Source organism: Misgurnus anguillicaudatus, chromosome 21, assembly GCF_027580225.2.
Source record: "Misgurnus anguillicaudatus chromosome 21, ASM2758022v2, whole genome shotgun sequence".
In the NCBI taxonomy this organism is placed as follows: domain Eukaryota; kingdom Metazoa; phylum Chordata; class Actinopteri; order Cypriniformes; family Cobitidae; genus Misgurnus; species Misgurnus anguillicaudatus.
Genome location: NC_073357.2, coordinates 18,125,001 through 18,152,852, shown reverse-complemented (window position 1 = coordinate 18,152,852; position 27,852 = coordinate 18,125,001). Strand labels below are relative to the sequence as shown.

Genomic DNA, 27,852 nt, shown 5'->3' with positions numbered 1-27,852 from the left:
GCTGGACTCTCACCAGAAATGGCAGAAAAGTGCAAGAAAGCATTCACTAACAAAGTTAAAGCAGTAAGCTGCTCTGATAAAAACCTGATGGGATTGCTGGATGAAAGTGGGCTAGAAGAGCTTCCTGTTATCATGATGCTGATGGAGGTACCCTCAACTGCAGGCCAGAAACTGGGTACTCTGAGTGACTTGGCATCGGACACAAATTATATTACAAAAAAGATGTCAGCGAGTGTGAGTAAGTGTGAGTGGGTTTGAGTGGTTGTGAGTAACTGTGAAAGTAAGTGTGAGCAAGTGTGTCAATGTGAGTGAGTGTGAGTAAGTGTGAGTGAGTGTAAATGTAAATGTCAGTAAGTGTATAAATGTGAGTAAGTGTGAGTGTAAGTGTGAGTGAGTTAGTGTTAATGAGTGGATGTGAGTAACTGTGAGAGTAAGTGTGAGCAAAATGTGTCAATGTGAGTGAGTGTGAGTAAGTGTAAGTGAGTGTGTATGTAAGTGTTAGTAAGTGTGAGTAAGTGTGTAAATGTAAGTGTGAGCAAGTGTGTCAATGTGAGTGAGTGTGAGTAAGTGTGAGTCAGTGTGAATGTGAGTGTAAGTGTGTAAAGGCGAGTAAGTGTGTAAATGTAAGTAAGTGTGAGTGGATGTGAGTGGGTGTGAGTAAGTGTGAGAGTGAGCAAGTGTGTCAATGTGAGTGAGTGTAAATGTGAGTGTAAATGTGAGTGTTCATAAATGTGTAAATCTGAGTAATTGTGAGTGTTAGTGTGAGTGAGTTAGTGTAAATGAGTGGGTGTGAGTAACTGTGAGAGTAAGTATGAGCAAGTGTGTCAATGTGAGCCAGTGTGAGTAAGTGTAAGTGTGAGTCTGAGTAAGTGTGTAAATGGGAGTAAGTGTGTAAATGTCAGTGAGTGTGAGTAAGTGTGAGTGTAAGTGTTAGTAAGTGTGTAAATGTGAGTGTGTAAATGTAAGCGAATGTGAGTGTGTAAATGTGAGTAAGTGTGTAAATGTCAGTGAGTGTGAGTAAGTGTGAGTGTGAGTAGGTGTGTAAATGTGAGTAAGTGTGTAAATGTCAGTGAGTGTGAATGTAAGTGTGAGCAAGTGTGTAAATGTGAGTGAGTGTGTAAATGTGAGTGAGTGTGAGTAAGTGTGTAAATGTGAGTAAGTGTGTAAATGTCAGTGAGTGTGAGTAAGTCTGAGTGTGATTAAGTGTATAAATGGGAGTAAGTGTGTAAATGGGAGTGAGTGTGAGTAAGTGTGAGTTTGAGTAAGTGTGTAAATGTGAGTAAGTGTGAGTGGATGTGAGTAAGTGTGAGTGAGTGTGAATATAAGTGTTAGTAAGTGTGTAAATGTTAGTGAGTGTGTAAATGTGAGCGAGTGTGAGTAAGTGTGAGCGTAAGTGTGTAAATGTGAGTAAGTGTTAGTGGGTGTGAGTAAGTGTGAGTGAGTGTAAATGTAAATGTCAGTAAGTGTGTAAATGTGAGTAAGTGTGAGTGTAAGTGTGAGAGGGTATGAGTAAGTGTGAGAGTGAGTGTGAGCAAGTGTGTCAATGTGAGTGAGTGAGTCTGAGTGTAAATGTAAGTGTTAGTAAGTGTGTAAATGTGAGTAAGTGTGAGTGAGTGTGAATGTAAGTGTTAGCAAGTGTGTAAATATGACTGAGTGTGAGGAAGTGTGAGTGTAAGTGTGTAAATGTGAGTAAGTGTGAGTGGGTGTGAGTAAGTCTGAGCAAGTGTGTCCATGTGAGTGAGTGTGAGTCAGTGTGAATGTAAGTGTTAATAAGTGTGTAAATGTGAGTGTGTAAAAATAAGCAAGTGTGAGTAAGTGTGAGTAAGTGTGTAAATGTGAGCAAGTGTGTAAATGTCAGTGAGTGTGAGTAAGTGTGAGTGGGTTTGAGTGGTTGTGAGTAACTGTGAAAGTAAGTGTGAGCAAGTGTGTCAATGTGAGTGAGTGTGAGTAAGTGTGAGTGAGTGTAAATGTAAATGTCAGTAAGTGTATAAATGTGAGTAAGTGTGAGTGAGTTAGTGTAAATGAGTGGATGTGAGTAACTGTGAGAGTAAGTGTGAGCAAATGTGTCAATGTGAGTGAGTGTGAGTAAGTGTAAGTGAGTGTGTATGTAAGTGTTAGTAAGTGTGTAAATGTGAGTGAGTGTGTAAATGTGAGTGAATGTGAGTAATTGTGAGTGTGAGTAAGTGTGTTAATGTTAGTAAGTGTGAGCAAGTGTGTCAATGTGAGTGAGGGCGAGTAAGGGTGAGTGTAAGTGTTAGTAAGTGTGTAAATGTGAGTGTGTAAATGTAAGCGAATGTGAGTAAGTGTGTAAATGTGAGTAAGTGTGTAAATGTCAGTGAGTGTGTAAATGTGAGCGAGTGTGAGTAAGTGTGTTAATGTGAGTAAGTGTGTAAATGGGAGTAAGTGTGTAAATGTCAGTGAGTGTGAGTAAGGGTGAGTGTAAGTGTTAGTAAATGTGTAAATGTGAGTGTGTAAATGTAAGCGAATGTGAGTAAGTGTGTAAATGTGAGTAAGTGTGTAAATGTCAGTGAGTGTGAGTAAGTGTAAGTGTGAGTAGGTGTGTAAATGTGAGCAAGTGTGTAAATGTCAGTCAGTGTGAGCAAGTGTGAGTGTGAGTAAGTGTGTAATTGGGAGTAAGTGTATAAATGGGAGTAAGTGTGTAAATGTCAGTGAGTGTGAGTAAGCGTGAGTATAAGTGTTAGTAAGTGTGTAAATGTGAGTGTGTAAATGTAAGCGAATGCGAGTAAGTGTGTAAATGTGAGTAAGTGTGTAAATGTCAGTGAGTGTGAGTAAGTGTGAGTGTGAGTAAGTGTGTAAATGTGAGTGTGAGTGAGTGTGAATGTAAGTGTTAGTAAGTCTGTAAATGTGAGTAATTGTGAGTGTAAGTGTGAGTGAGTTAGTGTAAATGAGTGGGTGTGAGTAACTGTGAGAGTAAGTGTGAACAAGTGTGTAAATGTGGAGTGAGTGTGAGTAAGTGTGTAAATGTGAGTAAGTGTGAGTGGGTGTGAGTAAGTGTGAGCAAGTGTGTCAATGTGAGTGAGTGTGAGTCAGTGTGAATGTAAGTGTTAGTAAGTGTGTAAATGTGAGTGTGTAAATGTAAGCAAGTGTGAGTAAGTGTGTAAATGGGAGTAAGTGTGTAAATGTCAGTGAATGTGAGTTGGTGTGAGTGGGTGTGAGTGGGTGTGAGTGTAAGTGTGAGCAAGTGTATCAATGTGAGTGAGTGTGAGTGAGTGTAAATATAAGTGTGTAAATGTGAGTAAGTGTGAGTGTAAGTGTGAGTTAGTGTAAATGAGTGGGTGTGAGAAACTGTGAGAGTAAGTGTGAGAAAGTGTGTCAATGTGAGTGAGTGTGAGTAAGTGTGAATGTAAGTGTTAAAAAGTGTGTAAATGTGAGCGAGTGTAAGTGCGAGTGTGAGTAAGTGTGTAAATATGAGTATTTGTGAGTGGGTGTGAGTAAATGTGAGCAAGTGTGTCAATGTGAGTGAGTGTGAGTCATTGTGAGTCAGTGTAAATGTAAGTGTTAGTAAGTGTGTAAATGTGAGTGTGTAAATGTAAGCAATTGTGAGTAAGTGTGTAAATGTGAGCAAGTGTGTAAATGTCAGTGAGTGTGAGTAAGTGTAAGTGTAAGTAAGTGTGTAAATGGGAGTACGTGTGTAAATGTCAGTGAGTGTGAGTAAGTGTAAGAGTTAGTGTGAGCAAGTGTGTCAATGTGAGTGAGTGTGAGTAAGTGTGATTGAGTGTGAATGTAAATTTTAGTAAGTGTGTAAATGTGAGTAATTGTGAGTGTAAGTGTGAGTGAGTTAGTGTAAATGAGTGTGTGTGAGAAACTCTGAGAGTAAGTGTGAGCAAGTGTGTCAATGTGAGTGAGTGAGTGTGAGTAAGTGTGAGTAAGAGCGAATTTAAGTGTTAGTTAGTGTGTAAATGTGAGTGAGTGTGAGTAAGTGTGTAAATGTGAGTAAGTGTGAGTAAGTGTGAGAGTAAGTGTGAGCAAGTGTGTCAATGTGAGTGAGTGTGAGTAAGTGTGAGTGAGTGTGAATGAAAGTGTTAAAAAGTGTGTAAATGTTAGTGAGTGTGTCAATGTGAGTAAAAGTAAGTGTGAGTGTGTCAATGTGAGTTAGTGTGAGTGGGTGTGAGTAAGTGTGAGAGTAAGTGTGAGCAGGTGTGTCAATGTGAGTGAGTGTGAGTGAGTGTGAATGTAAGTGTTAGTAAGTGTGTAAATTTGAGTAATTGTGAGTTTAAGTGTAAGTGAGTTAGTGTAAATGAGTGGGTGTGAGTAACTGTGAGAGTAAGTGTGGGCAAGTGTGTCAATGTGAGTGAGTGTGAGTAAGTGTGAGTGAGTGTGAATGTAAGTGTTAGTAAGTGTGTAAATGTGAGTGAGTGTGTAAATGTGAGCGAGTGTGAGTAAGTGTGTAAATGTGAGTAAGTGTGTAAATGTCAGTGAGTGTGTAAATGTGAGCGAGTGTGAGTAAGTGTGTTAATGTGAGTAAGTGTGTAAATGGGAGTAAGTGTGTAAATGTCAGTGAGTGTGAGTAAGGGTGAGTGTAAGTGTTAGTAAGTGTGTAAATGTGAGTGTGTAAATGTAAGCGAATGTGAGTAAGTGTGTAAATGTGAGTAAGTGTGTAAATGTCAGTGAGTGTGTAAAGTGAGCGAGTGTGAGTAAGTGTGTTAATGTGAGTAAGTGTGTAAATGGGAGTAAGTGTGTAAATGTCAGTGAGTGTGAGTAAGGGTGAGTGTAAGTGTTAGTAAGTGTGTAAATGTGAGTGTGTAAATGTAAGCGAATGTGAGTAAGTGTGTAAATGTAAGTGTGTAAATGTCAGTGAGTGTGAGTAAGTGTAAGTGTGAGCAAGTGTGTAAATGTGAGCAAGTGTGTAAATGTCAGTCAGTGTGAGTAAGTGTGAGTGTGAGTAAGTGTGTAAATGGGAGTAAGTGTATAAATGGGAGTAAGTGTGTAAATGTCAGTGAGTGTGAGTAAGTGTGAGTATAAGTGTTAGTAAGTGTGTAAATGTGAGTGTGTAAATGTAAGCGAATGCGAGTAAGTGTGTAAATGTGAGTAAGTGTGTAAATGTCAGTGACTGTGAGTAAGTGTGAGTGTGAGTAAGTGTGTAAATGTGAGTGTGAGTGAGTGTGAATGTAAGTGTTAGTAAGTCTGTAAATGTGAGTAATTGTGAGTGTAAGTGTGAGTGAGTTAGTGTAAATGAGTGGGTGTGAGTAACTGTGAGAGTAAGTGTGAACAAGTGTGTAAATGTGGAGTGAGTGTGAGTAAGTGTGAGTGAGTGTAAATGTAAGTGTTAGCAAGTGTGTAAATGTGAGTGAGTGTGTAAATGTGAGCGAGTGTGAGTAAGTGTGTAAATGTGAGTAAGTGTGAGTGGGTGTGAGTTAGTGTGAACAAGTGTGTCAATGTGAGTGAGTGTGAGTGAGTGTGAATGTAAGTGTTAGTAAGTGTGTAAATGTGAGTGTGTAAATGTAAGCAAGTGTGAGTAAGTGTGTAAATGTGAGCAAGTGTGTAAATGGGAGTAAGTGTGTAAATGTCAGTGAATGTGAGTACGTGTGAGTTGGTGTGAGTGGGTGTGAGTGTAAGTGTGAGCAAGTGTGTCAATGTGAGTGAGTGTGAGTGAGTGTAAATATAAGTGTGTAAATGTGAGTAATTGTGAGGGTAAGTGTGAGTGAGTTAGTGTAAATGAGTGGGTGTGAGTAACTGTGAGAGTAAGTATGAGCAAGTGTGTCAATTAGGCTTTTCACACCTGAAATTGTTAACCCTGGGTTATTCTAAAACCAGGGTTAACGGAATCCTGAGTTATTTTTCTCATGTTTCACACTGTTCAAACTTAACCAGGGATTAAGAGATAACCCTGGGCATTCATAATTTGACGTTTCACACTGTGCATTCCAAAACCCTGGGTCAGGAGTCTCCAACACAGCTCCAACACACCTGTCTGTAATTATCAAGCAACCCTGAACACCTTAATTAGCTGCTTCAGCTGTGTTTAATTAGGGTCATAACATTCTAACCCTGCTTCGTTTCACACTGCATGCGTTTGGCACCGCAATGCAAGGTTAACACCACAAATGCGCTGCTAACCCTGCTCCGGAGCAGGGTTTCATAACCCTGGGTAAAAAGCGGTGCTAACACTGCTTTCAAATTACAGGTGTGAAACGCTCCTTAACCCAGGGTTAAAAGCGGGGTTTAGAACGAAGATAACCCAGGGTTAAGCGCAGTGTGAAAACCCCTAATGTGAGTAAGTGTGAGTGAGTGTGAATGTAAGTGTTAGTAAGTGTGTAAATGTTAGTGAGTGTGTAAATGTGAGCGAGTGTGATTAAGTGTGAGTGTAAGTGTGTAAATGTGAGTAAGTGTGAGTGGGTTTGAGTAAGTGTGAGCAAGTGTGTCAATGTGAGTGAGTGCGAGTAAGTGTGAGTGAGTGTGAATGTAAGTGTTAAAAAGTGTGTAAATGTGAGTGAGTGTAAATGTGAGTGAAAATAAGTGTGAGTGTCAATGTGAGTTAGTGTGTAAATGTGAGTGAGTGTGAGTGGGTGTGAGTAAGTGTGAGAGTAACTGTGAGCAAGTCTGTCAATGTGAGTGAGTGTGAGTGAGAGTGAATGTAAGTGTTAAAAAGTGTGTAAATGTGAGTAATTGTGAGTGTAATTGTGAGTGAGTTAGTGTAAATGAGTGGGTGTGAGTAACTGTGAGAGTAAGTGTGAGCAAGTGTGTAAATTTGAGTGAGTGTGTAAATTTGAGCGAGTGTAAGTGTGAGTAAGTGTGTAAATGTGAGCGAGTGTGAGTAAGTGTGAGTTTGAGTTAGTGTGTAAATTTGAGTGAGTGTGAGTGGGTGTAAGTAAGTGTGAGCAAGTGTGTCAATGTGAGTGAGTGTGAGTCAGTGTGACTGTAAGTGTTAGTAAGTGTGTAAATGTGAGTGTGTAAATGTAAGCAAGTGTGAGTAAGTGTGAGTAAGTGTGTAAATGGGAGTAAGTGTGTAAATGTCAGTGAGTGTGAGTAAGTGTGAGTGTGAGTAAGTGTGTAAATGTCAGTGAGTAAGTGTGAGTGGGTTTGAGTTGTTGTGAGTAACTGTGAAAGTAAGTGTGAGCAAGTGTGTCAATGTGAGTGAGTGTGTGTAAGTGTGAGTGAGTGGGAATGTAAATGTCAGTAAGTGTGAGTGTAAGTGTGAGTGAGTTAGTGTAAATGAGTTGGTGTGAGTAACTGTGAGAGTAAGTGTGAGTAAATGTGTCAATGTGAGTGAGTGTGAGTAAGTGTGAGTGAGTGTGAGTAAGTGTGAGTAAGTGTGTAAATGTGAGTAAGTGTGAGTGGGTGTGAGTAAGTGTGAGAGTAAGTGTGAGCAAGTGTGTCAATGTGAGTGAGTGTGAGTAAGTGTGAGTCAGTGTGAAAGTAAGTGTTAGTAAGTGTGTAAATGTAAGTGAATGTGAAAATGTGAGCGAGTGTGAGTGTAAGTGTGTAAGCGAGTAAGTGTGTAAATGTCAGTGAGTGTGAGTAAGTGTAAGTGTGAGTAAGTGTGTAAATGGGAGTAAGTGTGTAAATGTCAGTGTGTGTGAGTAAGTGTGAGTGAGTGTGTAAATGTCAGTGAGTGTGAGTAAGTGTGAGTGGATTTGAGTAACTGTGAAAGTAAGTGTGAGCAAGTGTTTTAATGTGAGTGAGTGTGAGTAAGTGTGAGTGAGTGTGAATGTAAATGTCAGTAAATGTGTAAATGTGAGTAAGTGTGTAAATGTGTGCGAGTGTGAGTAAGTGTGAGTGAGTTAGTGTAAATGAGTTGGTGTAAGTAACTGTAAGAGTAAGTGTGAGCAAATGTGTGCGAGTGTGAGTAAGTGTGTAAATGTGAGTAAGTGTGAGTGGGTATGAGTAAGTGTGAGAGTAAGTGTGAGCAAGTGTGTCAATGTGAGTGAGTGTGCAAATGTGTCAATGTGAGTGAGTGTGAGTAAGTGTGAGTGAGTGTGAGTAAGTGTGAGTAAGTGTGTAAATGTGAGTAAGTGTGAGTGGGTGTGAGTAAGTGTGAGAGTAAGTGTGAGCAAGTGTGTCAATGTGAGTGAGTGTGAGTAAGTGTGAGTCAGTGTGAAAGTAAGTGTTAGTAAGTGTGTAAATGTAAGTGAATGTGAAAATGTGAGCGAGTGTGAGTGTAAGTGTGTAAGCGAGTAAGTGTGTAAATGTCAGTGAGTGTGAGTAAGTGTAAGTGTGAGTAAGTGTGTAAATGGGAGTAAGTGTGTAAATGTCAGTGTGTGTGAGTAAGTGTGAGTGAGTGTGTAAATGTCAGTGAGTGTGAGTAAGTGTGAGTGGATTTGAGTAACTGTGAAAGTAAGTGTGAGCAAGTGTTTTAATGTGAGTGAGTGTGAGTAAGTGTGAGTGAGTGTGAATGTAAATGTCAGTAAATGTGTAAATGTGAGTAAGTGTGTAAATGTGTGCGAGTGTGAGTAAGTGTGAGTGAGTTAGTGTAAATGAGTTGGTGTAAGTAACTGTAAGAGTAAGTGTGAGCAAATGTGTGCGAGTGTGAGTAAGTGTGTAAATGTGAGTAAGTGTGAGTGGGTATGAGTAAGTGTGAGAGTAAGTGTGAGCAAGTGTGTCAATGTGAGTGAGTGTGAGTAAGTGTGAGTCAGTGTGAATGTAAGTGTTAGTAAGTGTGTTTATGTGAGTGAATGTGTAAATGTGAGCGAGTGTGAGTTTAAGTGTGTAAATGCGATTAAGTGTGTAAATGTCAGTATGTGTGAGTGTGAGTAAGTGTGTAAATGTGAGTAAGTGTGAGAGGGTGTAAGTGTGAGAGTAAGTGTGTCAATGTGAGTGAGTGTGAATGTAAGTGTTAGTAAGTGTGTAAATGTGAGTAAGTGTGAGAGGGTGTAAGTGTGAGAGTAAGTGTGAGCAAGTGTGTCAATGTGAGTGAGTGTGAATGTAAGTGTTAGTAAGTGTGTAAAGGTGAGTAAGTGTGAGCGTAAGTGTGAGTGAGTTAGTGTAAATGAGTGGGTCTGAGTAACTGTGAGAGTAAGTGTGAGCAAGTGTGTCAATGTGAGTGAGTGTAAGTGAGTGTGAATGTAAATGTGAGTAAGTGTGTGAATGTGAGTGAGTGTGTAAATGTCAGTGAGTGTGAGTAAGTGTTAGTGTGATTAACTGTGTAAATGGGAGTAAGTGTGTAAATGTGATTAAGTGTGAGTACGTGTGTGTGTGAGTAAGTGTGTAAATGTGAGTAAGTGTGAGTGGGTGTGAGTAATTTTGAGAGTAAGTGTGAGCAAGTGTGTCAATGTGAGTGAGTGAATGTGAGTGAGTGTAAATGTAAGTGTTAGTAAGTGTGTAAATATGAGTGTAAGTGTGAGTGAGTTAGTGTAAAAAGTGGGTATGAGTAACTGTGAGAGTAAGTGTGAACAAGTGTGTCAATGTGAGTGAGTTTGAGTAAGTGTGAGTGAGTGTGAATGTAAGTGTTAGCAAGTGTGTAAATGTGAGTGAGTGTGTAAATGTGAGCGAGTGTGAGTAAGTGTGTAAATGTGAGTAAGTGTGAGTGGGTGTGAGTAAGTTTGAGAGTAAGTGTGAGCAAGTGTGTCAATGTGAGTGAGTGTGAGTAAGTGTGAGTGAGTGTGAATGAAAGTGTTAAAAAGTTTGTAAATGTTAGTGAGTGCACAAATGTGAGTAAAAGTAAGTGTGAGTGTGTCAATGTGAGTTAGTGTGAGTGGGTGTGAGTAAGTGTGAGCAAGTGTGTCAATGTGAGTGAGTGAGTGTGAATGTAAGTGTTAGTAAGTGTGTACATTTGAGTAATTGTGAGTTTAAGTGTAAGTGAGTTAGTTTAAATGAGTGGGTGTGAGTAACTGTGAGAGTAAGTGTGGGCAAGTGTGTCAATGTGAGTGAGTGTGAGTAAGTGTGAGTGAGTGTGAATTTAAGTATTAGTAAGTGTGTAAATGTGAGTGAGTGTGTAAATGTAAGCGAGTGTGAGTAAGTGTGTAAATGTCAGTGAGTGTGTAAATGTGAGCGAGTGTGAGTAAGTGTGTTAATGTAAGTAAGTGTGTAAATGGGAGTAAGTGTGTAAATGTCAGTGAGTGTGAGTAAGGGTGAGTGTAAGTGTTAGTAAGTGTGTAAATGTGAATGAATGTGTAAATGTGAGCGAGTGTGAGTGTAAGTGTGTAAACGCGAGTAAATGTGTAAATGTCAGTATGTGTGAGTGTGAGTGTGTAAATGTGAGCAAGTGTGTAAATGTCAGTGAGTGTGAGTAAGTGTAAGTGTGAGTAAGTGTGTAAATGGGAGTAAGTGTGTAAATGTCAGTGTGTGTGAGTAAGTGTGAGTGTGTAAATGTCAGTGAGTGTGAGTAAGTGTGAGTGGGTTTGAGTAACTGTGAAAGTAAGTGTGAGCAAGTGTGTCAATGTGAGTGAGTGTGAGAAAGTGTGAGTGAGTGTGAATGTAAATGTCAGTAAGTGTGTAAATGTGAGTAAATGTGAGTGTAAGTGTGAGTGAGTTAGTGTAAATGAGTTGGTGTAAGTAACTGTGAGAGTAAGTGTGAGCAAATGTGTCAATGTGAGTGAGTGTGAGTAAGTGTGAGTGAGTGTGTATGTAAGTGTTAGTAAGTGTGTAAATGTGAGTGTGTAAATGTGTGCGAGTGTGAGTAAGTGTGAGTAAGTGTGTCAATGTGAGTGAGTGTGAGTAAGTGTGAGTGGGTGTAAGTGTGAGAGTAAGTGTGAGCAATTGTGTCAATGTGAGTGAGTGTGAGTAAGTGTGAGTCAGTGTGAATGTAAGTGTTAGTAAGTGTGTAAATGTGAGTGAATGTGTAAATGTGAGCGAGTGTGAGTGTGAGTTTAAGTGTGTAAATGCGATTAAGTGTGTAAATGTCAGTATGTGGGAGTGTGAGTAAGTGTGTAAATGTGAGTAAGTGTGAGAGGGTGTAAGTGTGAGAGTAAGTGTGAGCAAGTGTGTCAATGTGAGTGAATGTGAATGTAAGTGTTAGTAAGTGTGTAAAGGTGAGTAAGTGTGAGCGTAAGTGTGAGTGAGTTAGTGTAAATGAGTGGGTCTGAGTAACTGTGAGAGTTAGTGTGAGCGTGTGTTAATGTGAGTGAGTGTAAGTGAGTGTAAATGCAAGTGTGTAAATGTGAGTATGTGTGAGTGTAAGTGTGAGTGAGTTAGTGTACATGAGTGTGTGTGAGTAACTGAGAAAGTAAGTATGAGCAAGTGTGAGCAAGTGTGAGTGAGTGTGAATGTAAGTGTAAGTAAATGTGTAAATGTTAGTGGGTGTGTAAATGTGAGCGAGTGTGAGTGGGTGTGAGTAATTGTGAGCAAGTGTGTCAATGTGAGTGAGTGTGAGTCAGTGTGAATGTAAGTGTTAGTAAGTGTGTAAATGTGAGTGTGTAAATGTAAGCAAGTGTGAATAAGTGTAAGTGTAAATGTGAGCAAGTGTGTAAATGTCAGTGAGTGTGAGTAAGTGTAAGTGTGAGTTAGTGTGTAAATGGGAGTGTGAAAATGTCAGTGAGTGTGAGTAAGTGTGAGTGTAAGGAAGTGTGTAAATGTCAGTGAGTGTGTGTAAGTGTGAGAGTTAGTGTGAGCAAGTGTGTCAATGTGAGTGAATGAGTGTGAATGTAAGTGATAGTTAGTGTGTACATTTGAGTAATTGTGAGTTTAAGTGTAAGTGAGTTAGTGTTAATGAGTGGGTGTGAGTAACTGTGAGAGTAAGTGTGGGCAAGTGTGTCAATGTGAGTGAGTGTGAGTAAGTGTGAGTGAGTGTGAATTTAAGTGTTAGTAAGTGTGTAAATGTGAGTGAGTGTGTAAATGTAAGCGAGTGTGAGTAAGTGTGTAAATGTCAGTAAGTGTGTAAATGTGAGCGAGTGTAAGTAAGTATGTTAACCCTCTGGGGTCGGACCCTTTTTGGACACTGTCAGAGGTTCTGATATGCTCTCACATTTGGTCCTTTTTCAGTTGCTTTAAAACACATTAATGGCTAATATCACATAACACTGTATTCAGCACAAACTGTGCTATAATAATATGTAAGTTAAATGTATGTACATGTTTGTATTTTTAAGTTAATGATGTTTATGCGTGGTTAGTAAAAAAATCAAAACAAAAAGTTGCTGAAATAAGGCCAAGGAACACATCCTAAACATTTGTGAACAAGCAAAAAAGTTATCTACTCTTGTAGAGTAGAGAATTTGCTACAAAAAGATGTAAAAACCATTTTACCCACTCATTCACATGAAACAATACATTGATTTAACTTTTGTAAGACACTTTTTGCTGTGTAAAGGCAATATGCAAGGGAGGGTCAATGGTCATGAATATTGATGTGTTTCACACCTGAGGAGACCCAACCCCCTAATGGCTCAGTGAGGAATGTTGTGACAAAAGAATGAATGTGGGGAGACTTAAATAGAAAATCTTTTGCTTGTAGTTTAAAAAAATAGGTTACAATAAAATACAAAAAACGTAAGACTTTATTTTTATCTGAAATTAGTAATATAAGAGTCTTATAAGGTTGCAAAAAATGCTAAAAACATGAACAATACAATAGAGTTAAGAAGCTTTATTGTAATTATAAATAAAAGAAGCTTCATTGTAGTTATAAACAATAAAGTAACAATATGTATACATGTAACAATGTTTTATATGACCAGTACAATATGGCTCTAATTAAAAGAAAATTATTCTAAATGTCAGCTGTGAATGTACAGTTTGGTGTGCTTCTAAAAATACTTATAAAAAAATACAATATAACAATATAAAAAATAAGATATAAATTTGTAAACCATCTGTAAATCTTTGAGAATGGAGTTAAATGTTGTTGTGCCATTGTTCAAAACAGTTCCTATTTAACTGAACACACAATGGAACATTACATGTTTTGCATTTACAAGTTTATGAGTACCAGGTAAAAGTGAAAGTGATGCAGCAACATTCCTAAAAAAAACCCAAAACAGATCATCATCATGTATTTTCCAAAGCACTAAAGCAGCACATTACTAATACTAATATAGTGCACGCATAACAGAAACATTGGTAAATGTGGCTTACATTGGATGAATATCGGTAGCGTTGCTGTGTGATCTCGTGCGAGGAAATGAAAGCGAAAGTATATTGCCATATTCCTAAAAAAAAAATCATCATAATTAGTATCATCGTGTATTTTCCAAAGTACTAAGCAACAAATCAGTAATACTAATATAGTGCAGACATAACAGAAAAATGGGTACATGTTGACGTACTCTTTATTGTTCCCAGTTGCGCAGCTGCGTGCCCTCGTGCGAGTACCAGACGAAGTTGGTGTTGCAGACACATTCCTGAAAACATATCTTAATTAATATAATGCATTTTCAAAGTACAAAGCAACACATCAGTATTACTAATATTGAGAACTTTTTTTTAATAATGTATTCTGCACAGTAACAAAAGCAATAACTAAGGCAGTAAAGAGCTGAGATAAGATTGGGTACAGAGATTCGCTGTATATGTTTGTTAACGGGCCATTACCGGACATATTTATGGCTAAACATTAACACATTACATATCTCCGGGCACATTCACAGCACATCAATACTAGGCTACATCGAAACATTTACACCCGAACAGATACATGAATATTTGCGCATGATGAACATTTACTGTTATCATATAAGCAACATGTCAGTAATACAAATATTGTGAATGCATAAAAGAAAAAAAAAATGGTTACATGTGGACGTACCCTTTCTTGTTCTCAATTGCGCTTCTGTGTGCCCTCCCAATGCGAAGGTGAAAGTGATGCAGCAACATTCCTAAAAAATCAATCATAGTTTTATGCATAAAAAAATCAAGCAACACATCAGTAATACTAATATTGAGAACACAAAAGCCGGTAAATGTAACTTACACTTTATGAATTTCGGGTTCGTTTCTGGATGCCCCCGTACGAGTAAATGACGGCGAAGCCACATTACTAAAAAAAAAAAACATTATTTGTATCATGTATTTTCGGAAAATACAGATATGTTTACTTTATATATATACATAAAAACATTATTACCATCTTGTATTTTCCAAAATACCAAGCAAAACATCAGTAATAGTCTACTAATGAAAGAGAAAATCCCGCAAATGTGACTTACCCTGTATGAATGTCCGTCGCATTTCTGCAGATGCCCGCTGAAGAGGACAATGATGCAGCATTCCTACAAAAGTTTTTAATAATTAATATCATGTATTCTCCACAGTAACAAACTTATAAAGCAATACAAAGGAAAGCATAGTTGAGATAACATAATTTGGCACAGAGATGCGCTGTATATCTTTGTTAATGGGCCATTACCGGACACATTCAGCACATCGATACTACATCGATACATTTACACCCGAACAGATAGTCGCGTAAACAAGACTTGTTGAGGCATAAACACTAGTCAAAATATATTCTAAGTAGTGATATTGTTTTATGATAAATTGTATATTTACATTACACCATACAATCATACTGTTTAACGCATGATATCTCCGGGCTCATTTACAGCACAATGTTACACCCGAGCAAATAATCGTGTAAAGAAGTCTTTGCGTAAGTGTGTAAATGTCAGTGAGTGTGAGTGGGTTTGAGTGGTTGTGAGTAACTGTGAAAGTAAGTGTGAGCAAGTGTGTCAATGTGAGTGAGTGTGAGTAAGTGTGAGTGAGTGTGAATGTAAATGTGAGTAAGTGTGTAAAGGCGAGTAAGTGTGAGTGTAAGTGTGAGTGAGTTAGTGTAAATGAGTTGGTGTGAGTAACTGTGAGAGTAAGTGTAAGCAAATGTGTCAATGTGAGTGAGTGTGAGTAAGTGTGAGTGAGTGTGAGTAAGTGTGAGTGTGAGTAAGTGTGGTAATGTGAGCAAGTGTGAGTGGGTGTGAGTAAGTGTGAGAGTAAGTGTGAGCAAGTGTGTCAATGTGAGTGTGTGTGGGTAAGTGTGAGTCAGTGTGAATGTAAGTGTTAGTAAGTTTGTAAATGTGAGTGAATGTGTAAATGTGAGCAAGTGTGAGTGTGAGTGTAAGTGTCTAAGTGTGAGCAAGTGTGCCAATGTGAGTGAGTGTGAGTAAGTGTGAGTCAGTGTGAATGTAAGTGTTGGTAAGTTTGTAAATGTGAGTGAATGTGTAAATGTGAGCGAGTGTGAGTGTAAGTGTGTAAATGCGAGTTAGTGTGTAAATGTCAGTATGTGTGAGTGTGAATAAGTGTGTAAATGTGAGTAAGTGTGAGAGGGTGTAAGTGTGAGAGTAAGTGTGAGCAAGTGTGTCAATGTGAGTGAGTGTGAGTAAGTGTGAGTGTGAGTAAGTGTGTAAATGTGAGTAAGTGTGAGTGGGTGTGAGTAATTTTGAGAGCAAGTGTGAGCAAGTGTGTCAATGTGAGTGAGTGTGAGTGAATGTGAATGTAAGTGTTATTAAGTGTGTAAATGTGAGTGTGTAAATGTCAGTGAGTGTGAGTAAGTGGGTAAATGCGAGTAAGTGTGTAAATGTCAGAATGTGTGAGTGTGAGTAAGTGTGTAAATGTGAGCAAGTGTGTAAATGTCAGTGAGTGTGAGTAAGTGTAAGTGTGAGTAAGTGTGTAAATGGGAGTAAGTGTGTAAATGTCAGTGAGTGTGAGTAAGTGTGAGTGTGAGTAAGTGTGTAAATGTCAGTGGGTGTGAGTAAGTGTGAGTGGGTTTGAGTGGTTCAAGGTTATATTATTATAGTTTTGTATTTTTCATTAGTTTTTATTTTTATTTCGTTTTGGCCTTTATATAATGCTGACTAAAATGCTGTATATAATGGCGGGTACACGTGTGAAGTTTAGCTTTTAGTTAAAAGATTAGTAAATTCATATTCACGTAATACAACACTCTTTATGTTCTGCGTGTTTCTAGACACAAGCAAAACCGCATCAAACGATTCAGTTGTTGCAGCGATCTAAACAATTCATTTAAACTGATTCGCGAACCAATTCAAAACATTTGGCCCGTTTGCTTTGTAAAGAATCGACTCAAAAGACTCATTTATTTGCAACACCTTGTAAGAAATCAACTTAAACGAGTCATTAGTTCGCGAATGTGTGTATGTGACACCGGGTGAGTGAGAGACGCATGGAAGGGAATTTGAAGCGTTATTTGCTCTATAAAATACAAAGACGAAAACTAAGGACATTTAATCTATATTTTTATTTTATTTTAGTTAGTTTTGCTAGACACACATTACAGTTTTAGTTAGTTATCGTTTTTTTGTAATGACTCGTTTTTATTTTTATTTCAGTTAACTACAATGTTTTTCCCACCTAGTTTTCGTTTTTTCGTTCGTTTTCGTTAACGACTATAACCTTGGAGTGGTTGTGAGTAACTGTGAAAGTAAGTGTGAGCAAGTGTGTCAATGTGAGTGAGTGTGAGTAAGTGTGAGTGAGTTAGTGTAAATGAGTTGGTGTGAGTAACTGTGAGAGTAAGTGTGAGCAAATGTGTCAATGTGAGTGAGTGTGAGTAAGTGTGAGTGAGTGTGTATGTAAGTGTTAGTAAGTGTGTAAATGTGAGTGAGGGTGTAAATGTGAGCGAGTGTGAGTAATTGTGAGTAAGTGTGTAAATGTGAGTAAGTGTGAGTGGGTGTGAGTAAGTGTGAGAGTAAGTGTGAGCAAGTGTGTCAATGTGAGTGAGTGTGAGTAAGTGTGAGTCAGTGTGAATGTAAGTGTTAGTAAGTGTGTAAATGTGAGTGAATGTGTAAATGCGATTAAGTGTGTAAATGTCAGTATGTGTAAATGTGAGTAAGTGTGAGAGGGTGTAAGTGTGAGGGTAAGTGTGAGCAAGTGTGTCAATGTGAGTGAGTGTGAATGTAAGTGTTAGTAAGTGTGTAAAGGTGAGTAAGTGTGAGCGTAAGTGTGAGTGAGTTAGTGTAAATGAGTGGGTCTGAGTAACTGTGAGAGTACGTGTGAGTAAGTGTGTAAATGTGAGTGAGTGTGTAAATGTGAGTGAGTGTAAATAAGTGTGTCAATGTGAGTAAGTGTGTAAATGTCAGTGAGTGTGAGTAAGTGTGAGTGGGTGTGAGTAATTTTGAGAGTAAGTGTGAGCAAGTGTGTCAATGTGAGTGAGTGAATGTGAGTGAGTGTAAATGTAAGTGTTAGTAAGTGTGTAAATATGAGTGTAAGTGTGAGTGAGTTAGTGTAAAAAGTGGGTGTGAGTAACTGTGAGAGTAAGTGTGAACAAGTGTGTCAATGTGAGTGAGTGTGAGTAAATGTGAGTGAGTGTGAATGTAAGTGTTAGCAAGTGTGTAAATGTGAGTGAGTGAGTGTGTAAATGTGAGCGAGTGTGAGTAAGTGTGTAAATGTGAGTAAGTGTGAGTGGGTGTGAGTAAGTGTGAGAGTCAATGTGAGCAAGTGTGTCAATGTGAGTGAGTGTAAGTGAGTGTGAATGTAAATGTTAGTAAGTGTGTAAATGTGAGTGAGTGTGAGTAAGTGTGTAAATGTGAGTAAGTGTGTAAATTTCAGTGAATGTGAGTAAGTGTGAGTGTGATTAACTGTGTAAATGGGAGTAAGTGTGTAAATGTGAGTAAGTGTGAATGTAAGTGTTAAAAAGTGTATTAATGTGAGCGAGTGCGAGTAAGTGCGACTGTGAGTAAGTGTGTAAATGTGAGTAATTGTGAGTGGGTGTGAGTAAGTGTGAGCAAGTGTGTCAATGTGAGTGAGTGTGAGTCATTGTGAGTCAGTGTGAATGTAAGTGTTAGTAAGTGTGTAAATGTGAGTGTGTAAATGTAAGCAAGTGTGAGTAAGTGTGTAAATGGGAGTACGTGTGTAAATGTCAGTGAGTGTGAGTAAGTGTAAGAGTTAGCGTGAGCAAGTGTGTCAATGTGAGTGAGTGTGAATAAGTGTAAGTGAGTGTGAATGTAAATGTTAGTAAGTGTGTAAATGTGAGTAAGTGCACGTGTAAGTGTGAGTGAGTTAGTGTAAATGAGTGGGTGTGAGAAACTGTGAGAGTAAGTGTGAGCAAGTGTGTCAATGTGAGTGAGTGTGAGTAAGTGTGAGTGAGAGCGAATGTAAGTGTTAGTTAGTGTGTAAATGTGAGTGAGTGTATAAATGTGAGTGAGTGTGAGTATGGGCCTTATTTAACGATCTGAAACGCAAGTCCGAAGCGCAAAGCGCAAGTGACTTTGTTGGCGGATCTTGCGCGCTATTGCTATTTTCCCGGCGGGAGAAATAACTCTTGCGCCGGGCGCAAATCAATAAGGGGTTGGTCTGAAGTAGGTTCATTATTCATAGGTGTGGTTTGGGCGTAACGTCAAATAAACCAATCAGAACGCTATCCAACATTCCCTTTAAACGCAAGGGGGCAAGTTCCATGGCGGGTTGCTATTATTATTACGGATTTGACAGGCGCACGCCAGGAGCGGTTCACAGCCGAGGAGACCGACGTTCTTGTAAGAGCAGTCAAAGACAGAGAAGTTGTTTTGTATGGGGATGGGAGAAACCCGCCCAAATCAGCGTCGGTTAAACAGGCGTGAGAGGAAATAGCCGCAATTGTCTCATCAGCTGCGCCAAGCACTACAATGATGTCAGGAGACGGGGGGATCCCAAGCTTGCCAGCATAAATCGGGCATGCCGGGCACACAGGAGGACATCGCTGCGTCCACCCTCACCGCTGAAAGGGTTTGGGGGCTTTGAAATCGGATACAAGAAACGCAAGCAAGGTTCAACCCCAAAGTACACTTACAAATCAAGTTCACATACATGAAGGTTTCTTATGAAAACATTTTAATTATTATTTAGATAAAATAAACGTAATACAGCCACACAACAAACTTATGAAAATATTTTAATCGTTATTTGCATGAGAATTGTTAAACGCTGCCACACAAAATAAATAAAAACTATCACCACAATGCTCACCACAATGATTTCCCTTATGTATTAATATTTTTTATTGTAACAATTTATGATTTAATGATTTCCCTTATCTTATATTTTTTATTGTAACAATTTATGATTTGCAAAAATAACTGTTGCATCTGTGTAGATTAGATAAGCAATGCGTTGTGCACGCTATACATTATGGTCAAGCATGCGCCCTTAAAATAGCATAATGAACCACGCGCAACGCACCACTGACTTTAGACTAGTTTTTTTTGGTTAGTAGCGCAACTGTTTTTTGAAACTGCAAAATAGCATAAGAGATGGTTTGCGCCGGAACACGCCTCCTTTTTTGCGCTGAACCGCCCAGAGAGCGCAAGTTCATTCCCAAGTTTGCCGACATGCGTCTGTGGAGGGAAAAACCCGCAAAATACGAAATGATACATGCGTTACTGACAAAGTCAATTGCGCTGGGTGCAAGATAGGGCCCTAAGTGTGTAAATTTGAGTAAGTGTGAGTGGGTGTGAGTAAGTGTGAGAGTTAGTGTGAGCAAGTGTGTCAATGTGAGTGAGTATGAGTGAGTGTGAATGTAAGTGTTAGTTAGTGTGTAAATGTGAGTGAGTGTGTAAATGTGAGCGAGTGTGAGTAAGTGTGTAAATGTAAGTGTTAGTGGGTGTAAGTAAGTGTGAGAGTAAGTGTGAGCAAGTGTGTCAATGTGAGTGAGTGTGAGTAAGTGTGAGTGAGTGTGAATGAAAGTGTTAAAAAGTTTGTAAATGTTAGTGAGTGTGTACATGTGAGTAAAAGTAAGTGTGAGTGTGTCAATGTGAGTTAGTGTGAGTGGGTGTGAGTAAGTGTGAGAGTAAGTGTGAGCAAGTGTGTCAATGTGAGTGAGTGTGAGTGAGTGTGAATGTAAGTGTTAGTAAGTGTGTAAATTTGAGTAATTGTAAGTTTAAGTGTAAGTGAGTTAGTGTAAATGAGTGGGTGTGAGTAACTGTGATAGTAAGTGTGGGCAAGTGTTTCAATGTGAGTGAGTGAGTGTGAGTGAGTGTGAATTTTAGTGTTAGTAAGTGTGTAAATGTGAGTGAGTGTGTAAATGTAAGCGAGTGTAAGTAAGTGTGTAAATGTCAGTGAGTGTGTAAATGTGAGCGAGTGTGAGTGTGTTAATGTGAGTAAGTGTGTAAATGTAAGTAATTGTGTAAATGTCAGTGAGTGTGAGTAAGGGTGAGTGTAAGTGTTAGTAAGTGTGTAAATGTGAGTGTGTAAATGTAAGCGAATGTGAGTAAGTGTGTAAATGTGAGTAAGTGTGTAAATGTCAGTGAGTGTGAGTAAGTGTAAGTGTGAGTAAGTGTGTAAATGTGAGCAAGTGTGTAAATGTCAGTCAGTGTGAGTAAGTGTGAGTAAGTGTGTAAATGGGAGTAAGTGTGTAAATGTGAGCAAGTGTGTAAATGTCAGTGAGTGTGAGTAAGTGTAAGTGTGAGTAAGTGTGTCAATGGGAGTACGTGTGTAAATGCCAGTGAGTGTGTTAGTGTGAGAAAGTGTGTAAATGTCAGTGAGAGTGAGTAAGTGTGAGAGTTAGTGTGACTAAGTGTGTCAGTGTGAGTGAGGGAGTGTGAGTGAGTGTGAATGTAAGTGTTATTAAGTGTGTAAATTTGAGTAATTGTGAGTTTAAGTGTGAGTGAGTTAGTGTAAATGAGTGGGTGTGAGTAACTGTGAGAGTAAGTGAGCAAGTGTGTAAATGTGAGTGAGTGTGAGTAAGTGGGTAAATGTAAGTTTGTAAATGTCAGTGAGTGAGTGTGAGTAAGTGTGTAAACGGGAGTAAGTGTGTAAATGTCAGTGAGTGTGAGTAAGTGTGAGTGTGAGTAAGTGTGTAAATGGGAGTAGGTGTGTAAATGTCAGTGAGTGTGAGTAAGTGTGAGTGTGAGTAAGTGTGTAAATGGGAGTAAGTGTGAGTAAGTGTGAGTTGTTGTGAGTAAGTGTGAGTGTAAGTGTGAGTAAGTGTGTAAATGTAAGTTTGTAAATGTGAGGAAGTGTGAGTAAGTGTGTCAATGGGAGTATGTGTGTAAATGTCAGTGAGTGTGAGTAAGTGTGAGTGTGAGGAAGTGTGTAAATGTCAGTGAGTGTGAGTAAGTGTGAGAGTTAGTGTGAGCAAGTGTGTTAATGTGAGTGAGGGAGTGTGAGTGAGTGTGAATGTAAGTGTGAGTTAGTGTGTAAATTTGAGTAATTGTGAGTTTAAGTGTGAGTGAGTGAGTAAGTGTAAATGAGTGTGAGTGAGTGAATGTGAATGTAAGTGTTATTAAGTGTGTAAATGTGAGTGAGTGTGTAAATGTGAGTGAGTGTGAGTAAGTGGGTAAATGTGAGTAAGTGTGTAAATGTCAGTGAGTGTGAGTAAGTGTGTAAATGTGAGTAAGTGTGTAAATGTCAGTGAGTGTGAGTAACTGTTAGTGTGATTAAGTGTGTAAACAGGAGTGTGTAAATGTCTGTGAGTGTGAGTAAGTGTGAGTGTGAGTAAGTGTGTAACTGTGAGTGTGTAAATGTCAGTGAGTGTGAGTAAGTGTGAGTGTGAGTAAGTGTGTAAACGGGAGTAAGTGTGTAAATGTCAGTGAGTGTGAGTAAGTGTGAGTTAGTGTGTAAATGCGAGTAAGTGTGTAAATGTCAGTGAGTGTGAGTAATGTGAGTTGGTGTGAGTAAGTGTGAGTGTAAGTGTTAGTAAGTGTTTAAATGTGAGTTTGTAATTGTAAACGAATGTGAGTATGTGTGTAAATGTCAGTGAGTGTGAGTAAGTGTGAGTGTGAGTAAGTGTGTAAATGTGAGTAAGTGTGTAAATGTCAGTAAGTGTAAGTAAGTGTGAGTGTGAGTAAGTGTGTAAATGGGAGTAAGTGTGTAAATGTCAGTGAGTGTGAGTAAGTGTGAGTGTAAGGGTGAGCAAGTGTGTCAATATGAGTGAGTGTGAGTGAGTATGAATGTTAGTGTGTAAATGTGAGTAATTGTGCGTGAAAGTGTGAGTGAGTTAGTGTAAATGAGTGGGTGTGAGTAACTGTGAGAGTAAGTATGAGCAAGTGTGTCAATGTGAGGAAGTGTGAGGAAGTGTGAGTGAGTGTGAATGTAAGTGTTAGTAAGTGTGTAAATGTGAGTGTGTAAATGTAAGCAAGTGTGAATAAGTGTGTAAATGTGAGCGAGTGTGAGTGGGTGTGAGTAAGTGTGAGCAAGTGTGTCAATGTGAGTGAGTTTGAGTCATTGTGAGTTAGTGTGAATGTAAGTGTTAGTAAGTGTGTAAATGTGATTGTGTAAATGTAAGCAAGTGTGAATAAGTGTGTAAATGGGAGTACGTGTGTAAATGTCAGTGAGTGTGAGTAAGTGTGAGTGTGAGGAAGTGTGTAAATGTCAGTGAGTGTGAGTAAGTGTGAGAGTTAGTGTGAGCAAGTGTGTTAATGTGAGTGAGGGAGTGTGAGTGAGTGTGAATGTAAGTGTGAGTTAGTGTGTAAATTTGAGTAATTGTGAGTTTAAGTGTGAGTGAGTGAGTAAGTGTAAATGAGTGTGAGTGAGTGAATGTGAATGTAAGTGTTATTAAGTGTGTAAATGTGAGTGAGTGTGTAAATGTGAGTGAGTGTGAGTAAGTGTGTAAATGTGAGTAAGTGTGTAAATGTCAGTGAGTGTGAGTAAGTGTGAGTTAGTGTGTAAATGCGAGTAAGTGTGTAAATGTCAGTGAGTGTGAGTAATGTGAGTTGGTGTGAGTAAGTGTGAGTGTAAGTGTTAGTAAGTGTGTAAATGTGAGTTTGTAATTGTAAACTAATGTGAGTATGTGTGTAAATGTCAGTGAGTGTGAGTAAGTGTGAGTGTGAGTAAGTGTGTAAATGTGAGTAAGTGTGTAAATGTCAGTAAGTGTAAGTAAGTGTGAGTGTTAGTAAGTGTGTAAATGGGAGTAAGTGTGTAAATGTCAGTGAGTGTGAGTAAGTGTGAGTGTAAGGGTGAGCAAGTGTGTCAATATGAGTGAGTGTGAGTGAGTATAAATGTTAGTGTGTAAATGTGAGTAATTGTGCGTGTAAGTGTGAGTGAGTTAGTGTAAATGAGTGGGTGTGAGTAACTGTGAGAGTAAGTATGAGCAAGTGTGTCAATGTGAGAAAGTGTGAGGAAGTGTGAGTGAGTGTGAATGTAAGTGTTAGTAAGTGTGTAAATGTGAGTGTGTAAATGTAAGCAAGTGTGAATAAGTGTGTAAATGTGAGCGAGTGTGAGTGGGTGTGAGTAAGTGTGAGCAAGTGTGTCAATGTGAGTGAGTGTGAGTCATTGTGAGTTAGTGTGAATGTAAGTGTTAGTAAGTGTGTAAATGTGATTGTGTAAATGTAAGCAAGTGTGAATAAGTGTGTAAATGTGAGCAAGTGTGTAAATGTCAGTGAGTGTAAGTGTAAGTGATTAAGTGTGTAAATGGGAGTACGTGTGTAAATGTCAGTGAGTGTGAGTAAGTGTGAGTGTGAGTAAGTGTGAGAGTTAGTGTGAGCAAGTGTGTCAATGTGTGTGAGAGAGTGTGAGTGAGTGTGAATGTAAGTGCTAGTTAGTGTGTAAATTTGAGTAATTGTAAGTTTAAGTGTGAGTGAGTTAGTGTAAATGAGTGGGTGTGAGTAACTGTGAGAGTAAGTTTGAGCAAGTGTGTCAATGTGAGTGAGTGTGAGTAAGTGTGAGTGAGTGTGAATGTAAGTGTTAGTAAGTGTGTAAATGTGAGTGAGTGTGTAAATGTGAGCGTGTGTGAGTCAGTCAGTGTATAGATGTGAGTAAGTGTGTAAATGTCAGTGAGTGTGTAAATGTGAGCGAGTGTGAGTAAGTGTGTAAATGTGAGTAAGTGTGTAAATGTCAGTGAGTGTGAGTAAGTGTGAGTTGGTGTGAGTGGGTGTGAGTAAGTGTGAGTGTAAGTGTGAGCAAGTGTGTCAATGTGAGTGAGTGTGAGTGTAAATGTAAGTGTGTAAATGTGAGTATGTGTGAGTGTAAGTGTGAGTGAGTTAGTGTAAATGAGTGTGTGTGAGTAACTGAGAAAGTAAGTATGAGCAAGTGTGAGGAAGTGTGAGTGAGTGTGAATGTAAGTGTAAGTAAATGTGTAAATGTTAGTGGGTGTGTAAATGTGAGCGAGTGTGAGTGGGTGTGAGTAATTGTGAGCAAGTGTGTCAATGTGAGTGAGTGTGAGTCATTGTGAGTGAGTGTGAATGTAAGTGTTAGTAAGTGTGTAAATTTGAGTGTGTAAATGTAAGCAAGTGTGAGTAAGTGTGTAAATGTAAGCAAGTGTGTAAATGTCACTGAGTGTAAATGTAAGTGTGAGTAAGTGTGTAAATGGGAGTATGTGTGTAAATGTCAGTGAGTGTGAGTAAGTGTGAGAGTTAGTGTGAGCAAGTGTGTCAATGTGAGTGAGTGAGTGTGAATGTAAGTGATAGTTAGTGTGTACATTTGAGTAATTGTGAGTTTAAGTGTGAGTGAGTTAGTGTAAATGAGTGGGTGTGAGTAACTGTGAGAGTAAGTGTGAGCAAGTGTGTCAATGTGAGTGAGTGTCAGTAAGTGTGAGTGAGTGTGAATGTAAGTGTTAGTAAGTGTGTAAGTGTGAGTGAGTGTGTAAATGTGAGAGAGTGTGAGTAAGTGTATAAATGTGAGTAAGTGTGTAAATGTCAGTGAGTGTGTAAATGTGAGCGAGTGTGAGTAAGTGTTTAAATGTGAGTAAGTGTGTAAATGTCAGTGAGTGTGAGTAAGTGTGAGTAAGTGTGTAAACGGGAGTAAGTGTGTAAATGTCAGTGAGTGTGAGTAAGTGTGAGTGTGTAAATGGGAGTAAGTGTGTAATTGTCAGTGAGTGTGAGTAATTGTGATTGTAAGTGTTAGTAAATGTGTAAATGTGAGTGTGTAAATGTATGCGAATGTGAGTAAGTTGTGTAAATGTGAGTAAGTGTGTAAATGTCAGTGAGTTTGAGTAAGTGTTTAATGTGAGTAAGTGTGTAAATGTCAGTGAGTGTAAGTGTGAGTGTGAGCAAGTGTGTAAATGGGAGTAAGTGTGTAAATGTCAGTGAGTGTGAGTAAGTGTGAGAGTAAGTGTGACCAAATGTGTCAATGTGAGTGAGTGTGAGTAAGTGTAAGTCAGTGTGAATGTAAGTGTTAGTAAGTGTGTAAATGTGAGTGTGTAAATGTAAGCAAGTGTGAGTAAGTGTGTAAATGTGAACAAGTGTGTAAATGTCACTGAGTGTAAGTGTAAGTGTGAGTAAGTGTGTAAATGGGAGTATGTGTGTAAATGTCAGTGAGTGTGAGTAAGTGTGAGTGTAAGGAAGTGTGTAAATGTCAGTGAGTGTGAGTAAGTGTGAGAGTTAGTGTGAGCAAGTGTTTCAATGTGAGTGAGTGAGTGAGTGTGAATGTAAGTGATAGTTAGTGTGTACATTTGAGTAATTGTGAGTTTAAGTGTGAGTGAGTTAGTGTAAATGAGTGGGTGTGAGTAACTGTGAGAGTAAGTGTGAGCAAGTGTGTCAATGTGAGTGAGTGTCAGTAAGTGTGCGTGAATGTGAATGTAAGTGTTAGTAAGTGTGTAAATGTGAGTGAGTGTGTAAATGTGAGAGAGTGTGAGTAAGTGTATAAATGTGAGTAAGTGTGTAAATGTCAGTGAGTGTGTAAATGTGAGCGAGTGTGAGTAAGTGTTTAAATGTGAGTAAGTGTGTAAATGTCAGTGAGTGTGAGTAAGTGTGAGTAAGTGTGTAAACGGGAGTAAGTGTGTAAATGTCAGTGAGTGTAAGTGTGAGTGTGTAAATGGGAGTAAGTGTGTAATTGTCAGTGAGTGTGAGTAATTGTGATTGTAAGTGTTAGTAATTGTGTAAATGTGAGTGTGTAAATGTATGCAAATGTGAGTAAGTTGTGTAAATGTGAGTAAGTGTATAAATGTCAGTGAGTTTGAGTAAGTGTTTAATGTGAGTAAGTGTGTAAATGTCAGTGAGTGTAAGTGTGAGTGTGAGTAAGTGTGTAAATGGGAGTAAGTGTGTAAATGTCAGTGAGTGTGAGTAAGTGTGAGAGTAAGTGTGACCAAATGTGTCAATGTGAGTGAGTGTGAGTAAGTGTAAGTCAGTGTGTATGTAAGTGTTAGTAAGTGTGTAAATGTGAGTGAGTGTGTAAATGTGAGCGAGTGTGAGTAAGTGTGAGGCGGAGTAAGTGTGTAAATGTGAGTAAGTGTGAGTGGGTGTGATTAAGTGTGAGAGTAAGTGTGAGCAATTGTGTCAATGTGAGTGAGTGTAAGTAAGTGTGAGTCCGTGTGAATGTAAGTGTTAGTAAGTGTGTAAATGTGAGTGAATGTGTAAATGTGAGCGAGTGTGAGTGTAAGTGTGTAAATGCGAGTAAGTGTGTAAATGTCAGTATGTGTGAGTGTAAGTGTGTAAATGTGAGTAAGTGTGTAAATGTGAGTAAGTGTGAGTGGGTGTGAGTAAGGGCTCGCTTACGGCCACACCACCCTGAGCACGCCCGCTAACGTCTGCTAACAGTAACGCTCGCTTGAGTATGAGCCACAAGGGAGAGAGAACATTTTAAACCAACCTTTGTTTTTAAATAACAACATTTTAAAACAAGGAAAATAACTGTTTATTAAGAAATGGATGGATGTGGGAATATTAAAAGTAAGAGATGTTTTATATGAGTTTAAAGAGGGTTTTTTACAAACACAATTTATTGTGGACACGATGGAAGAGGCAAAGGAAGATTATAATGTACAGGAAATAACAAACAAATATGAAATCATTAAGAATGCAATACCAAAACAATGGATTGAAAGAATAGAGTGTTTTGAAGAAGAACCAAAAGTAAATAAAATCTCTGTGAAATTATGGGAAAAAAGCCATGATTTTAAAGAATGTACTGTAAAAGTGTTTTATTGTGTTTTTAGAGATTATGTTTTTAAAGAACCAACTGCAAATAAGTACTGGGTGGAAAAATTCAAAGATTTAAAAGAAGAGTGTATCTGGAGAAACATGAGAGGGAAATGTGTTGAGATAAAGCTGGAATGTTTGGAATATTTTATTAGACACAATGTGATTTTTACTGATTTGATTTTAAATAAAATTGGGATAGAACAAAGTGCTATGTGTAAAGTGTGCAAAGAAAAGGAAGAATGGATTTTACATATGTTTTTATATTGTAAAGGATTGAAGGAATTGTTAAAGAAATGTAAGTGCGTGGTTAAAGACCTGACAGAGCAGTGGGACGAAAATGTAATGGAATGGAATAGAGTGGTAATGTTTGGATGGGAAAAGAAGTGTGATAACAAAACGTTTATAAACCTATGGCTATTGCTAATGAAAAACGCAATCTGGGAAAGAAGAACTGTGGCTAAAAGGGAAAAAATTGTTTTAGATGTTTGGACTGTTATGAAAAGAAAAACAGAGTTGTATATAAAAAGACTATATGTGTATTTTAAATGTGAAAATATGTTGCGAAGCTTTTATTGTGTTTTTACGCCACAGGTCTATTGTGTTTTAAAAACTCTCAAATGGAAATTGCCAGAGAGTGAAGGGGCTGTTTGATTTGTTTGTTTGTTTTACGCTTGTGATTTTAATACTGATGTAAATGTTATGTGGAAAAATGTATGCATTAAAAATGTAAATGTTTGATTTTCTAATAAAAAAAAAAAAAAAAAAGCACGCCCGCTCTCGTCTGATCTCGGAAGCCAAGCAGGGTCGGGCCTGGTTAGTACTTGGATGGGAGACCGCCTGGGAATACCAGGTGCTGTAAGCATTTATTTAATTATTTATTGATATAATTTTTTTCCATAATTGCATCCTTTCTGTAAGCGTTCGCCGATGGCATGGCGTTGCCACATTAGTCCTGAAGTGGCTCTCGAATCGAGTCCACGCTCGCTTACGGCCACACCACCCCGAGCACGCCTGCTCTCGTCTGATCTCGGAAGCCAAGCAGGGTCGGGCGTGGTTAGTACTTGGATGGGAGACCGCCTGGGAATACCAGGTGCTGTAAGCATTTATTTAATTATTTATTGATATAATTTTTTTCCATAATTGCATCCTTTCTGTAAGTGTTCGCCGATGGCATGGCGTTGCCACATTAGTCCTGAAGTGGCTCTCGAATCGAGTCCACGCTCGCTTACGGCCACACCACCCT

General features: G+C 38.7%; 2 long non-coding RNA genes, 1 other non-coding gene and 1 pseudogene across 4 annotated transcripts in view; 2 read left to right on the top strand and 2 right to left on the bottom strand.

Annotated features, from left to right (window-relative positions):
• LOC129437069 (uncharacterized) overlaps window positions 1-27,852 on the bottom strand; it is a 363,412-nt gene that overhangs the window by 136,501 nt on the left and 199,059 nt on the right. The gene's annotated exons all lie outside the window — the stretch shown is intronic.
• On the bottom strand, window positions 11,761-13,684 carry LOC141353313 (uncharacterized). Its single transcript, XR_012360342.1, has 4 exons — window positions 13,640-13,684; window positions 13,161-13,235; window positions 12,970-13,043; window positions 11,761-12,855 (listed from the first exon to the last, which is right to left on the bottom strand). It is a non-coding gene; the product is annotated as an uncharacterized lncRNA (long non-coding RNA).
• On the top strand, window positions 27,593-27,711 carry LOC129413728 (5S ribosomal RNA; annotated as a pseudogene).
• Window positions 27,833-27,852, top strand: part of LOC129413731 (5S ribosomal RNA) — a 119-nt gene continuing 99 nt past the window's right edge. Inside the window, exon 1 of the ribosomal RNA XR_008634073.2 lies at window positions 27,833-27,852. This exon is cut by the window's right edge and continues 99 nt beyond it. This is a non-coding gene — a ribosomal RNA (5S ribosomal RNA).